Source organism: Ranitomeya variabilis, chromosome 1, assembly GCF_051348905.1.
Source record: "Ranitomeya variabilis isolate aRanVar5 chromosome 1, aRanVar5.hap1, whole genome shotgun sequence".
Lineage (NCBI taxonomy): Eukaryota > Metazoa > Chordata > Amphibia > Anura > Dendrobatidae > Ranitomeya > Ranitomeya variabilis.
Window position 1 is genome coordinate 1,004,195,027 of NC_135232.1, and position 16,494 is coordinate 1,004,211,520.

The 16,494-nt window shown below is 42.0% G+C and overlaps 1 long non-coding RNA gene across 1 annotated transcript in view; it reads right to left on the reverse strand.

Moving 5' to 3' along the window:
• Positions 1–881: 881 nt before the first annotated feature.
• Positions 882–16,494, reverse strand: part of LOC143782757 (uncharacterized) — a 31,282-nt gene continuing 15,669 nt past the window's right edge. Inside the window, exons 4-5 of the long non-coding RNA XR_013217044.1 lie at positions 15,074–15,188; positions 882–981 (exon numbers count right to left, since the gene is read on the reverse strand). This is a non-coding gene — a long non-coding RNA (uncharacterized LOC143782757). The remainder of the gene's footprint in view (positions 982–15,073; positions 15,189–16,494) is intronic.

Sequence of the window (16,494 nt, forward strand, 5' to 3'; positions counted from 1 at the left end):
AAAGTTATACTGATGGCAACTGCAGTACCTTTCTAGTCTTGTCAGGCATTGTATACTTGGAGATCAGGTACCCTACTGGTACACATTCATAGTTGCCTAACATGTCTCCATGCTGCTCCATACTTTGATGTGTAAAACTCTAGTGTGGCTTTATATTTTTTTATATATATTTTTTTAAATTGTTTTCTCCAACTTGCTTTAAAATGTTATAAATAAAAAGATATATACTTATTTCCACTATAGATGCTATAATAATTTGATTGTGAGGAGGATGAACTACTCAGTCCTTTACAAATTTCCTGAATGATTTTCCCAGTCACCATAGTTAGCAGAATATTAGTTGCATATATAAGTCTCCATTATAGTGTTAGACTCACCAGGTGAAGTCGATCCTCAAAGCCCAAGGTCTGAGTGGGCACACGCACCACGGACATCAGTGCAGCAGATAGGAGGAGCACATGGGATATGTATGTTTTATATGGAGGTGGCTTCTCCTAGTATGCACGTATTCACACTAGCTTGGATATGCCAGTCAGTATTTTGTTGATGATGCTCACATGGGATCATGCCAGGCCATCTGCAGAGCGTGACGTAGAGCACAGCAGAGTCCAGCAGACCAGGAAGAGGGAAGCAAGGCTCAGATCCGGGACAAGTGCATAAAATATAGCCAAGGAAGAAATATAAACCCTTTTTTTTATTTGTTTTATCATTTACTTTCTCATTGTTAAGAATGCTCATCTAAAAAGAAGATTCACTGATTTGTATTTCCTAGAGTATAAATGAGTCAATTGTACTTATTTCAAATTTTCAGTAATTCCACATAATGCAAAAAAAACTGCAGGAACCATGAAGCAGATTCATGGAGAAGGTGTCCTACCGTACCACTGTTTTGTTTTTAAATGTATTATATTTCATTCTCCTTTGGCTCTTGCTTGCTGTCTCTGACAGTGTTACACATAATCCTATTCATGATAGATGAGCCTACAAAATAATGCAGTGAAAGCTCTCGTGTTAGTACAGGATTTATAAATGCTTTTCTCTTTTACCATCACTTATAACATTCCCTGGTAAATAGCAACTGGTGACGTTAAATATAAAGGTTTGTGACAGGACATCATTTCTTTTACTCACAATGTGCACCTAGACCCGACTTTGGGATAATAATTAGTCCCAACTGAAATGTTAGCGTCATAGACTGGTATACTGTTGGGAAATTAACAGATAGTTTTGATGTACATCTCACAGCTCAGAATAAGCTACTACTTATTACACAAATGTACTAAACTCAAGCTGCTGGTAAAGTGAAATAATTGGAATCATACATCTAATAATTTCCTCTTTCCATTTTGAGTCTTTGCTTCTTTTTCTTGCTTTATTGTTTTGCTTCTGCTTTGCAAAACTGATGTTAGAACATATGAAACTAACTGAGCTGTTAATGAACAAAAGAGGGAACTATGGTTGAGAATTCCAACATACTGTAGTCTCTTTGGAATAAGATAATTGTGATTATTACAAAAAGTAGATTATGATAGCATTTTGGTGGCTCGCTATCCCAGCAACCTTCCAGCAGAGTGGTTAGTGACTAAAAGGATTTCCCTATAGCAAAAAAAAAAATTAGCTTTGAAATGTAAAATAAATATACGAATATACATTATAATGCAAACCATGGGACATCCTGTTTCATATTCTTTCTCATGGTCTGTCAACCTCCCCTGTTATTCCAACAGAAGCAGAGTTTTCCCTCCTCTGTGTTGATATCATGCTTAAAGGAGCCAACCTCCGACTGTCTTGCTCAGATGTTTAGCCCTCTTCACTGTTTTCATCAAGTGTGATAGAAGGGGGCTGGCTTAGCTAATGAACTGTGGTCAGACAGCTAGTCCCTCTTTAGCATGTTGCTGACAGAGGAGTGGAGGAGATGTTCGGTGTAAGGGCTTGTTTCCATTTGCGAGAAACACGTCCGTGTCTCGCATGTGAAAACCAAGCTCTGGCGCCGGCACTTGGGAGCGGAGCGTTCGACTGCATGTATTCCTATGCGGCCGCACGCTCCGCTCTAAAGTGCCGGCACCAGAGCTTGGTTTCCACATGCGAGATACGGACGTGTTTCTCGCAAATGGAAACAAGCCCTTAGGAGGGTAAAAACAAAGGACTTCCGGGACCTGAGGGAGGGTACATAAATGGGAAGCTAAATGGGAAGTTAATAAATATTAGTAAGTTAATTTATTATACATTTTCAAAAACCATAAATAATTTTTTTGGCATCAAAAATACCTTCATCCATATTAGAAAATGACTGCACTTCTGAATCCATAGTTATCAGACTGCATACAGTGTTTCTTGCGCTCACAGTCGGAGTCTTGTACACTTTTATACCTTTACTTGTTAGGACAGGAAGTAACTGACTGTCAGTTCTTATTGGCAGCCATGTTAGCACTCGTAATGCTGATCTGATCTGTCACATGGTCACAAATTGTGAAAGTGACTGGTTCACTGTGTGGCTCCATGCGCTAGTCTGCATAGCAGATGGGTTCAGAAGTTGCTTGCATTTCCATGCACTAGTCTACATGTGAACCATGCCAGACTAGCAGGAGACCATGTTAACCACACGGACCTATAACCGGTGTACGCTAACACATAGGCTAACATTTGATCTGTGTGAGGTCCATTTTCCTCACAGACAGCATACAACTTAAAAATAGGTTTGTGTGAGCATAGCCTAAGGGTGAAAACAGACAATGTGGTTAGATGCGCTGCAGAAAATCTGCCCCAAATCGTCCAAATATTAGCTACTAAGGCTATGTGCACACGTCAGGATTTCTTGCAGAAATTTCCTTTTTTGAGCGTTTTTTTTAAGTTTTTTTCCGGAGGTTCTGCGGAAAAAAACGCAACATATGCATAAAAATTGTGGAATGCATTATAAATGATGGGATGCATATGTTTTTATGTATCACATTTTTATAGTGAAAAAATGCACAAAAAATGCAAAAAATCCAGAACGTGTGCACACAGCCTAAAGCTGAACTGAGTTTCAGCCACAAAACCAGTCACAACATCTGAGCTCACTCTTGAAATCGATTTGCAGTTTAATTATGTGAAAGTTTTCATTAAACAGAGTCATAAAGGAAAAATCTGCAGTAGTGACAGGCATTCAGTATCAAAATGAAAAAAAAAATTGCTGCATATTAACAGTTTTTCGCATTTAAGGCACTGGGTGAAAATTGTTATCATCAGCAATAAAATAAAGTACCATAAGGCCATAAAGAGATGAAGAAAATACCAGTACAGCAGAAGTGAACTTTGTCTCATTACAAACACATTTGCAGCAGCAGGAGTCGGCTTCATGGTGTTAGCTCTGCTGTACTGTGTTAGCTCTGCTGTACTGTGTTAGCTCTGCTGTACTGTTAGCTCTGCTGTACTGTGTTAACTCTGCTGTACTGTGTTAACTCTGCTGTACTGTGTTAGCTCTGATCTCAGTGCAGAGCAGTGTGTGATTATGAGAGCACTGTGTCAGTCATTACTTGTCTCACACTGGTAATGCCTCCTTTTATTTAAAATAACCTCTGGAGGCAGACTGTCAGGGAGATCTTAACAGCCCATTTAGATATAAGAGAAATGTGGATTTCTCAAACATATAACATCGGATGACAGATATTAAGGAATCGCTTTATTCAGCGTCCTATGACCAGAATGCCCATATAGATGGCTTAGGGGGGACAATAATACTAACAGATTCCCTTTACAGTTAATGATAATATTTTGTCACTGTACTTGAGCATTTCATATAAAGTCTTAACGCTTCTCAGCCAAAAGATTGGCAGTAATTTATCAGAGCACAGCTGCTATAACATGACCTTCACATTACAGAAGTCGTGCAGTCATTTTCATATTGATATGACATTACCTTGTAAAGCATTTTGCTCTCTTTCCCTGTTATTTATTTAGTGCTACTGACATATTGTGCAGCTCCCATCAGTTCCGGAATAAAGCACAACTTGTAATCTAATATCCCTATTTTAAACACGCCCAAGCTAGGGCCAATTTGACAAGTCACCGATTGACATATCAGTCTATCTTTGGAGTGTGGAAGGAAACAGCAGTATTTCTTACAGATTACACATTATACCGTAACAGCCAGAACATAATACCTGTTCCATAAATGCCAGACTTTTAGTTAAATAAATAAATGATGCCCATAGATTAATACATTTCTTATGCTTATAGGTCCGTAAAAATTGTAAACAGCATTTTGCACAGGAATATTCAATGATCTTTAAAAAATGGCAGCTATGATTACAGATTGCTGGGGTATGCTTGTGGAGGAGGTAAATTGCAGTACAAACATCAGATATTCAGTAAAATAAATATCACCAGGCTTCAGGACACTTATCTGGAGTATAAAACATTGCTACAAAACTATAAATATGTCCGTTTTAATGTCTGTGCTTCAGTGAAATGGATGCCACAGTGTTAGGCGGGATAATATATACTTAAATACCCGGCACGCTGCCTGTTTAACAAGTCTTATATACTGTGGACCTTGTGAATGAAAAGCATCGACGGTGCCCACTTGAACTTGATTTCTTCTTTAAAGGGAGCATATTTGCTGTGTAATGTTAGAGCAGCATGATGGACGGGCAGAGCCCCTGATACCGGAGATGTTTCATTTAGTGGGCTTTTTGCTGTAGGTTCAATAAAATTTAAAAGGAGATTATCTCTACTCAACTGATTGCCGTGTGCCTCCTACACCTGCGCTGTGTAATCCTGCCCCCATCACTGATTGGCAGCTTTCTGCCTATGCCCAGTGTGCACAGAAAGCTGCCAATCAGTGGTGGGGGCAGTGTTGTGCACAGATCACCTTTCTGAGCAATTCCATATCTGCAGAAGAGAAAAAAACTGCTTCACTAAGTGATACATCACTGGAATCAGGTTCTCTGCCCCTACCTCATGCTGCTCTCACATGGGGTAGCAAAAACCTGGTGACAGATTCTCTTTCATTTTCAACTTTGCCATTAAAAATGATCTTTATAACTAATACATGCAATGAGAATAACATGTAAGATGCAATGTGTGAAGGGGCATTTTACCATATGAGCCCCTCAGCCTCTGCCCGTCTCTCTAATGGGTCACATACATCAGCAGCCTGCTGCAGGCAGCACATTGATGTCATTGCCTTGCACCACTGACTGTTGTGAGAAAGAGGTCTTTTTACTGACCTGCGATATAAGAGACTAGCATCCCCATACAGGTGACAATCCGGCATCTGTCGGCTGTACACTATAGCTGACTACTTGTTGCATTATCCAGGATCAGTGTTGGCACCGTTCATATCTGTTTAACCCCTTAGAGGCTGCAATCAATAGTGACTATATCATATAATTGGTTAACAGGGTGTGGGGGCTCCCTCTTTATCCCCATGGGCACCCTGAGATCATGAATGTGTGGTCCTGATGTTTGCCATGGTAATTCAAAGCTAAATAACGGCCTTAGAGTCAGCCGGCTATAGTGGGCTGTTCAGAATTTAGCAACATTTAGGTGGTAAAGATACACTTTTTCATTCCTGTCATGACATTTTGCATTAATTCCTGAAAATCACCTGAAGGGTTAATAAACTACCTGACAGCGGTTTTCAATATGACAAGGGGTGCTGTTTTTAAAATAGTATCACTTTTGGGGTTTCCAATATACAGGAAGCTCAAAGTCACTTCAAACCTGGATAAGTCCCTAAAAAAATAAATTTTGTAAATTTCTTTGAAAACACAAAAAATTACAGCTATATTTTTAAACCTCCTAAAATGCTAACAAGATAAAATAACATTTAACAAATGGTGCAGATTTAAAGCAGACATGAGGGAAATGTTATTTGTTATTGTTTTTCTATGGTATGACTATCTGGTTAACCCCTTACTGACAGAGCCAATTTTTACAATTCTGACCACTGTCACTTTATGAGGTTATAGCTCTGGAACGATTTAACGGATCCCCCTGATTCTGAGACTGTTTTTTCGTGCCATATTGTACTTCATGTTAGTGATAAAAATATCTTTGATTTTTATGAAAAAAAAATATTTTTTTTGTGCCCTTAAATCAGAGACTCATATCCCACAAAATAGTTAATAAATAACATTTCCCATATGTCTACTTTACATCAGCAAATTTTGGAAACATATTTTTTTTTGTTAGGAAGTTATAAGGGTTAAAAGTTGACCATTGATTTCTCATTTTTCCATCAAAATTTACAAAACCATTTTTTTAGGGACCACCTCACATTTGAAGTGACTTTGGGGGTCAATATAACAGAAAATACCCCAAAGTGACACCATTCTAAAAACTGCACCCTTCAAGGTGCTCAAAACCACCTTCAAGAAGTACAGTATATTAATAGTGATGAGCGAGTGTACTCGTTGCTCGGGTTTTCCCAAGCACGCTCGGGTGGTCTCCGAGTATTTATGACTGCTCGGAGATTAAGTTTTCATCACGGCAGCTGAATGATTTACATCTATTAGCCAGTTTGATTACATGTGGGGATTCCCTAGCAACCAGGCAACCCCCACATGTACTCAGCCTGGCTAATAGCTGTAAATCATTCAGCTGCCGCGATGAAAACTAAATCTCCCGAACACTAACAAATACTCGGTCACTCGAGCGTGCTCAGGAAAACCCGAGCATGAGTACACTCGCTCATCACTATTTATTAACCCTTCAGGTGCTTCACGAGAACTAAAGCAATGTGGAAGGAAAAAATGAACATTTTACTTTTTTCACAAAAAACTTTTATTTTCACAAGGGTATCAGGAGAAAATGGACCACAAAATTTGTTGTGCAATTTCTCCTGGGTATGCCGATACCCCATATGTGGGGGAAATACACTGTTTGGGCACATGGCAGGGCTCAGAAGGGAAAGAGCACTATTTGACTTTTTGAACACAAAATTGGCTGGAATCAATGGCGGGCGCCATGTCGCATTTGGAGACCCCCTGGCGTACTTAAACAGAGGATACCCCCCAATTGTAACTCCAACTCTAACACAGCCCTAACTCCAACCCTAACCCAACACACCCCTAACCCTAATCCCACCCTAACCATAACCCTATCCACAACCCTAACCCCATCCCTAGCTCCAACCCTAACCCCTACCCTAACCCTAGCTCTAACTCTTGCCCCAAGCCTAACCTGTTATGGTTCTCAATGGCAAGAGAACATAGCCCAGCATACATAGGAACTAGCTCTTGGAAGGATGGAAACTTAAACTGACCATGAACTAAACCTGCCGCACAACTAACAGTAGCCGGGTAGCGTAGCCTGCGTTTTATCCCTAGACGCCCAGCGCCGGCCGGAGGACTAACTAATCCTGGCAGAGGAAAATATAGTCCTGGCTCACCTCTAGAGAAATTTCCCCGAAAGGCAGACAGAGGCCCCCACATATATTGGCGGTGATTTAAGATGAAAATGACAAACGTAGTATGAAAATAGGTTTAGCAAAATCGAGGTCCGCTTACTAGATAGCCGGAAGACAGAAAGGGTACTTTCATGGTCAGCTGAAAACCCTATCAATACACCATCCTGAAATTACTTTAAGACTCTAGTATTAACTCATAACATCAGAGTGGCAATTTCAGATCACAAGAGCTTTCCAGACACAGAAACGAAACTGCAGCTGTGAACTGGAACAAAATGCAAAAAACAAACAAGGACAAAAGTCCGACTTAGCTGGAAGTTGTCTGGTAGCAGGAACATGCACAGAAAAGCTTCTGATTACAATGTTGACCGGCATGGAAGTGACAGAGGAGCAAGGTTAAATAGCGACTCCCACATCCTGATGGGAACAGGTGAACAGAGGGGATGATGCACACAAGTTCAATTCCACCAGTGGCCACCGGGGGAGCCCAAAATCCAATTTCACAACAGTACCCCCCCCTCAAGGAGGGGGCACCGAACCCTCACCAGAACCACCAGGGCGATCAGGATGAGCCCTATGAAAGGCACGGACCAGATCGGAGGCATGAACATCAGAGGCAGTCACCCAAGAATTATCCCCCTGACCGTATCCCTTCCATTTGACCAGATACTGGAGTTTCCGTCTGGAAACACGGGAGTCCAAGATTTTTTCCACAACGTACTCCAACTCGCCCTCAACCAACACCGGAGCAGGAGGCTCAACGGAAGGCACAACCGGTACCTCATACCTGCGCAACAATGACCGATGAAAAACATTATGAATAGAAAAAGATGCAGGGAGGTCCAAACGGAAGGACACAGGGTTAAGAATCTCCAATATCTTGTACGGGCCGATGAACCGAGGCTTAAACTTAGGAGAAGAAACCCTCATAGGGACAAAACGAGAAGACAACCACACCAAGTCCCCGACACAAAGCCGAGGACCAACCCGACGCCGGCGGTTGGCAAAAAGCTGAGTCTTCTCCTGGGACAACTTCAAATTGTCCACCACCTGCCCCCAAATCTGATGCAACCTCTCCACCACAGCATCCACTCCAGGACAATCCGAAGATTCCACCTGACCGGAGGAAAATCGAGGATGAAACCCCGAATTACAGAAAAAAGGAGACACCAAGGTGGCAGAGCTGGCCCGATTATTGAGGGCAAACTCCGCTAAAGGCAAAAAAGCAACCCAATCATCCTGATCTGCAGACACAAAACACCTCAAATATGTCTCCAAAGTCTGATTCGTCCGCTCGGTCTGGCCATTAGTCTGAGGATGGAAAGCAGACGAGAAAGACAAATCTATGCCCATCCTAGCACAGAATGCCCGCCAAAATCTAGACACGAATTGGGTTCCTCTGTCAGAAACGATATTCTCCGGAATACCATGCAAACGAACCACATTTTGAAAAAACAGAGGAACCAACTCGGAAGAAGAAGGCAACTTAGGCAGGGGAACCAAATGGACCATCTTAGAGAAACGGTCACACACCACCCAGATGACAGACATCTTCTGAGAAACAGGAAGATCCGAAATAAAATCCATCGAGATGTGCGTCCAAGGCCTCTTCGGGATAGGCAAGGGCAACAACAATCCACTAGCCCGAGAACAACAAGGCTTGGCCCGAGCACAAACGTCACAAGACTGCACAAAGCCTCGTACATCTCGTGACAGGGAAGGCCACCAGAAGGACCTTGCCACCAAATCCCTGGTACCAAAGATTCCAGGATGACCTGCCAACGCAGAAGAATGAACCTCAGAAATGACTTTACTGGTCCAATCATCAGGAACAAACAGTCTACCAGGTGGGCAACGATCAGGTCTATCCGCCTGAAAATCCTGCAAGGCCCGCCGCAGGTCTGGAGAAACGGCAGACAATATCACTCCATCCTTAAGGATACCTGTAGGTTCAGAATTACCAGGGGAGTCAGGCTCAAAACTCCTAGAAAGGGCATCCGCCTTAACATTCTTAGAACCCGGTAGGTATGACACCACAAAATTAAACCGAGAGAAAAACAACGACCAGCGCGCCTGTCTAGGATTCAGGCGTCTGGCGGACTCAAGATAAATTAAATTTTTGTGGTCGGTCAATACCACCACCTGATGTCTAGCCCCCTCAAGCCAATGACGCCACTCCTCAAAAGCCCACTTCATGGCCAAAAGCTCCCGATTCCCAATATCATAATTCCGCTCGGCGGGCGAAAATTTACGAGAAAAAAAGGCACAAGGTTTCATCACGGAGCAGTCGGAACTTCTTTGCGACAAAACCGCCCCAGCTCCGATTTCAGAAGCGTCGACCTCAACCTGAAAAGGAAGAGCAACATCAGGCTGACGCAACACAGGGGCGGAAGAAAAGCGGCGCTTAAGCTCCCGAAAGGCCTCCACAGCAGCAGGGGACCAATCGGCAACATCAGCACCCTTCTTAGTCAAATCAGTCAATGGTTTAACAACATCAGAAAAACCAGCAATAAATCGACGATAAAAGTTAGCAAAGCCCAAAAATTTCTGAAGACTCTTAAGAGAAGAGGGTTGCGTCCAATCACAAATAGCCCGAACCTTGACAGGATCCATCTCGATGGAAGAGGGGGAAAAAATGTATCCCAAGAAGGAAATCTTTTGAACCCCAAAAACGCACTTAGAACCCTTCACACACAAGGAATTAGACCGCAAAACCTGAAAAACCCTCCTGACCTGCTGGACATGAGAGTCCCAGTCATCCGAAAAAATCAGAATATCATCCAGATACACGATCATAAATTTATCCAAATAATCACGGAAAATGTAATGCATAAAGGACTGAAAGACTGAAGGGGCATTTGAAAGGCCAAAAGGCATCACCAAATACTCAAAGTGGCCCTCGGGCGTATTAAATGCGGTTTTCCACTCATCCCCCTGCTTAATTCGCACCAAATTATACGCCCCACGGAGATCTATCTTAGAGAACCACTTGGCCCCCTTTATGCGAGCAAACAAATCAGTCAGCAGTGGCAACGGATATTGATATTTAACCGTGATTTTATTCAAAAGCCGATAATCAATACACGGCCTCAAAGAGCCATCTTTCTTAGACACAAAGAAAAAACCGGCTCCTAAGGGAGATGACGAAGGACGAATATGTCCCTTTTCCAAGGACTCCTTTATATATTCTCGCATAGCAGCATGTTCAGGCACAGACAGATTAAATAAACGACCCTTAGGGTATTTACTACCCGGAATCAAATCTATGGCACAATCGCACTCCCGGTGCGGAGGTAATGAACCAAGCTTAGGTTCTTCAAAAACGTCACGATAGTCAGACAAGAATTCAGGAATCTCAGAGGGAATAGATGACGAAATGGAAACCAAAGGTACGTCCCCATGCATCCCCTTACATCCCCAGCTTAACACAGACATAGCGTTCCAGTCGAGGACTGGGTTATGAGATTGCAGCCATGGCAATCCAAGCACCAACACATCATGTAGATTATACAGCACAAGAAAGCGAATAATCTCCTGATGATCCGGATTAATTCGCATAGTTACTTGTGTCCAGTATTGTGGTTTATTACTAGCCAATGGGGTGGAGTCAATCCCCTTCAGAGGTATAGGAGTTTCAAGAGGCTCTAAATCATACCCACAGCGTTTGGCAAAGGACCAATCCATAAGACTCAAAGCGGCGCCAGAGTCGACATAGGCATCCGCGGTAATAGATGATAAAGAACAAATCAGGGTCACAGATAGAATAAACTTAGACTGAAAAGTGCCAATAGAAACTGACTTATCAAGCTTCTTAGTACGCTTAGAGCATGCTGATATAACATGAGTTGAATCACCACAATAAAAGCACAACCCATTTTTTCGTCTAAAATTCTGCCGTTCGCTTCTGGACAGAATTCTATCACATTGCATATTCTCTGGCGTCTTCTCAGTAGACACCGCCAAATGGTGCACAGGTTTGCGCTCCCGCAGACGTCTATCGATCTGGATAGCCATTGTCATGGACTCATTCAGACCCGCAGGCACAGGGAACCCCACCATAACATCCTTAACGGCATCAGAGAGACCCTCTCTGAAATTCGCCGCCAGGGCGCACTCATTCCACTGAGTAAGCACAGACCATTTACGGAATTTTTGGCAGTATATTTCAACTTCATCTTGCCCCTGAGATAGGGACATCAAGGCTTTTTCCGCCTGAAGCTCTAAATGAGGTTCCTCATAAAGCAACCCCAAGGCCAGAAAAAACGCATCCACATTGAGCAACGCAGGATCCCCTGGAGCCAATGCAAAAGCCCAATCTTGAGGGTCGCCCCGGAGCAAGGAAATCACAATCCTGACCTGCTGAGCAGGATCTCCAGCAGAGCGAGATTTCAGGGACAAAAACAACTTGCAATTATTTTTGAAATTTTGAAAGCAAGATCTATTCCCCGAGAAAAATTCAGGCAAAGGAATTCTAGGTTCAGATATAGGAACATGAACAACAAAATCTTGTAAATTTTGAACTTTCGTGGTGAGATTATTCAAACCTGCAGCTAAACTCTGAATATCCATTTTAAACAGGTGAACACAGAGCCATTCCAGGATTAGAAGGAGAGAGAGAGAGGAAGGCTGCAATATAGGCAGACTTGCAAGTGATTCAATAGAAAGCACACTCAGAACTGAAGGAAAAAAAAAAATAAAAAAATTTTCAGCAGACTTCTTTTTTCTCTCCTTTCTCTGCCAATTAATTTAACCCTTTAAGGCCGGTCAAACTGTTATGGTTCTCAATGGCAAGAGAACATAGCCCAGCATACATAGGAACTAGCTCTTGGAAGGATGGAAACTTAAACTGACCATGAACTAAACCTGCCGCACAACTAACAGTAGCCGGGTAGCGTAGCCTGCGTTTTATCCCTAGACGCCCAGCGCCGGCCGGAGGACTAACTAATCCTGGCAGAGGAAAATATAGTCCTGGCTCACCTCTAGAGAAATTTCCCCGAAAGGCAGACAGAGGCCCCCACATATATTGGCGGTGATTTAAGATGAAAATGACAAACGTAGTATGAAAATAGGTTTAGCAAAATCGAGGTCCGCTTACTAGATAGCCGGAAGACAGAAAGGGTACTTTCATGGTCAGCTGAAAACCCTATCAATACACCATCCTGAAATTACTTTAAGACTCTAGTATTAACTCATAACATCAGAGTGGCAATTTCAGATCACAAGAGCTTTCCAGACACAGAAACGAAACTGCAGCTGTGAACTGGAACAAAATGCAAAAAACAAACAAGGACAAAAGTCCGACTTAGCTGGAAGTTGTCTGGTAGCAGGAACATGCACAGAAAAGCTTCTGATTACAATGTTGACCGGCATGGAAGTGACAGAGGAGCAAGGTTAAATAGCGACTCCCACATCCTGATGGGAACAGGTGAACAGAGGGGATGATGCACACAAGTTCAATTCCACCAGTGGCCACCGGGGGAGCCCAAAATCCAATTTCACAACACTAACCCTAGCCCAACCCTAAGCCTAGTCCCAACCCTAACTCTAATGAAAAAATGGAAATAAATACATTTTTTTAATGTTATTATTTTAACTAAGGGGGTGATAAAGGGGGGTTCGACTTACCTTTTTTATTCTGATCAAAGTGATAGGGTCTATCACAGAGATCAAAATGAACCAATAGGAAAAATCTCTTATTGTTGTCTGGTGCGCATGTGCCTATTTTCTTCCCGGAAGAAGACGCCAAGGGCTGGGAGACATCACCGGGGGATGCAGGAGGTGCCGGAGGTACCAGGGGGGCTCAGGGGACCCCGTTTCTCTTTTCTCTGATGTGCTAGATCATATCAGAGGAGAGATAAATAAATAGCAAACGGGACCTTTTTTTATTTGCGGTCGCCATTATTCATCGCAACACTGGGGACGGTAAAAACCTACCAGAATCATGTTCTCCAGGGTCTCAGCTACCCCCGGTTAAAAGGCGTATCGACGATCGTTAAGGGGTTACAGGGATAACCATTCAAAGTTTGAAAATTGCACATTTTTTAAAATGTGTCATATTTGTAATTTTTTTTATAAATAAACACTAATATCAACCTAAATTTACCATTATCATAAATTATAATGTGCCACGAAAAAACAATCTGAAAATCACTGGGATATGTTGAAGCGTTCCAGAGTTATTACCACATAAAGTGACACTGGTTAGATTTTAAAAATTTGGCTCAGTCACTAAGGGGTTAAGAGCCACCATTACTTTGAGGAGGCAAAAAGGGGAACAATATTGCTGTGGAGGATGCATAGTGGCCATTTATTCTATTTAGGTCTCAAATGGAAAGAATTCACAGGTTGCAGATTTTAAAAACGCTGCAATTCTCATATTCAGTCAGGAGAAAAAAAAACAATTGCGTGAATGAGATTTCTGAAATTTCAGTTTTTGCTGGTACTGCAAAAAGCAACTTTAATTTGTATTAAAAAAAAACTACAAAAAAGCTGCATGTGAACAGAGCCTTAGAAAAACTCTGAACAGTCAAGTTTTGACTATAAGACATTTTATTTGATCTAGGTTGAATAGTGAGAAAAAAGGAAAAGAAATGACTCCAACGACTAGTAAATATTGATAAGGCAATAGGCCCACCAAAGTGTTAAATCTGTGATGCTGAGTCACCTTTCACTGGCAAGTTGTGAGACAATGTAGTCAGGAGGTCTGAGGACAGATACCAGGGGGTTCGTAGTATAGAGGGGTTAGACAAAGGTGTGGTCAGGTAACAGTCCAGGGTCAAATGCCAGGAGAGTACGACAAGACCAGAGAGTACAACAAACGGATAGTCAGAGACCAAGTACGGGGTCAGATACCGGAAGTCAGTAGGAATAATCAACACAAATAGTCAGAACATATCCGAGGTCAGCAAAAACATCTAGAAGTCAGACAATGAGCAAGCACCCACACCTAACTGAGCAAAGCTATAATTGACACTTGACTACAGACAGCAACCCAGCTAAATAGCTTGCAAATAATTAAAGACAGGAGGCACCTAGGGAAATACCCGCAGGCTCGACCTGATTGAGCAGCAGGGCTCTCAATCAAACTGCTGACAGCCAAGCATGACCCAGCAGGATCATATTGGATGACTAGACCGTCACTCACGAAACCAACAGTCCAGCACACTTCAGATCCCATACGGTAGTTGAGCTGTCACTCAAGGCATCACTAGGCCACAGTCATATGAAACCATGACAAAAACTGTTCTGAATGTATGTATCTGAATTAAATGATTAAAAGATTTGGTATGGTAATGTATACCCTGACATATTGATTTTTATAAACTTACTGAAAACCCAAAACTCTAATAAGACTAGCTAATTTTTAGCTGTTCTTGATTATGACACTACTTTTATAACTGCACCTAAAAGGCATTGTTAAAGGGAGTTTAAAGTAATCTTAACCCACGTCCTTCCTCCTTACTTTACATTGACTCCCTGTTTGCTCATATTGGCTGCTAAATATGCACAAGGAAGAAAGAAGCCAGAGCAATGGGGAAAAGATCTCTATATCAGCAACAGTGGAATGATTAACCAAGTGCTCAAACGAACATCAGGGTGAATAATGAAAGTTTTGCAAATTTAGGTAAATGAAACTCAAAATAGAATACACAATTTTGACTTTAAAAATTATTTACCCACTTCTGTGTGTTAAAAATGATTTTCATTATTCTTTGCCTTGCACAGTCTTTCAGATGCAACTCTGGCAGGAGTCCAAGCACATCTAAATACACAATAGAGAGTTTTCTTTCTCTTCCTGGAAATATCAAAAACCAACATTCAGTTAGAGCCAGAAAAGTCAGCAACTTATGTTTATTCTTCAGAATGTTGGTCCCTCTTGCACTGAAGATGTTACCAATACAGATAGATGGAAAATAATCTTACGCAAGAATCTACGAGGGGGAAGTATTGTTTATTGCAGCCTTAGAACAGTTTGGCTGTAAAAGATGTTAGTATTCATGTCTGCTCTGCAGCATGGCTCTCAACCTTTCCAAGCTCAGAGAAGGTCAATAAAACGTAAATGGACAGTATGTTCTAATTCTCCTCAATAATGTAGTGCCTGGCATAATAAAGGTTTAGGAGGAACAAGTGGTGGTCTGGAGTCTTTCTTAGTCACATATGAAAGCTGTGATCTTTCATATCAGGAGAGTTTAAGAAGTGCCTTTTTAAGCATATAAAGCCTTGCACAAATGCAGCAACAGAAGACTGCGGCATTCGCCTCCGAGAACATCTAAACTGACTGTAAGCTTTGTGAATTTCATCTTTAGAAATACAGTCTGTGAATTCCATACAGTAAGCATTTCTCTACTTGAAAAATAGCAAATAGATATCAAAATATTAATTTGGCTGGAAGCAACTTTATCAAGCAATTACATGATGGAGTTAATATCCTTCCACAACAATTGATGAACAATGTTTGGTGGCTCAAGCGGCTATTCTCCTACTTCTTTTCACTTCTCACCAACATAGCAGCTTTTTCTTTTCCAGACTGCTCTGTTGACAGTAAAACTGCGAACATCAAGCTGATTGATATCCAGCTCCCCGCAGTAAGGCAGTGGGGAACCAGCTCTCAATGGGCATGATATCAGCAGAGACGCCCTATCAGCAGAGCAGTGCAGAAGAGAAAGCGATGCTCTGTTGACGTGTTGTCAGCGGAAGCTGCAGAAACCCCGTCAGGAGCGGTCCGTGTCTGTTATCATAAAACAATCCCTTTACTTGTCTACTTTGTTATACTCCTCAGTAGGAAAATATTTCCCATGTTTCTATCTAGGGTACTTAACCACAGGTAGTGCTTCATGGGAAATTTTTCAGCTTTATTCTATTGATTTGCATACTGTTCACCTCTCCTACAAGCTGTGGCTAATGTATCTTACTCAGCCAGATAAAAGAGGAAGCAGTACTCCACAAAGTCCAGTAGAATGTGTCACCGTGAGTACAGGCAATATTTTTGCAGGGAGAAGAAAAAGATCATTTCAAATCAAACAGCCCGATCCTTCCCGACCACCATCATCTTGGGTGAACCGGAATGGCCTTATACACATTGGAAGATTGTTGTCGGCCGA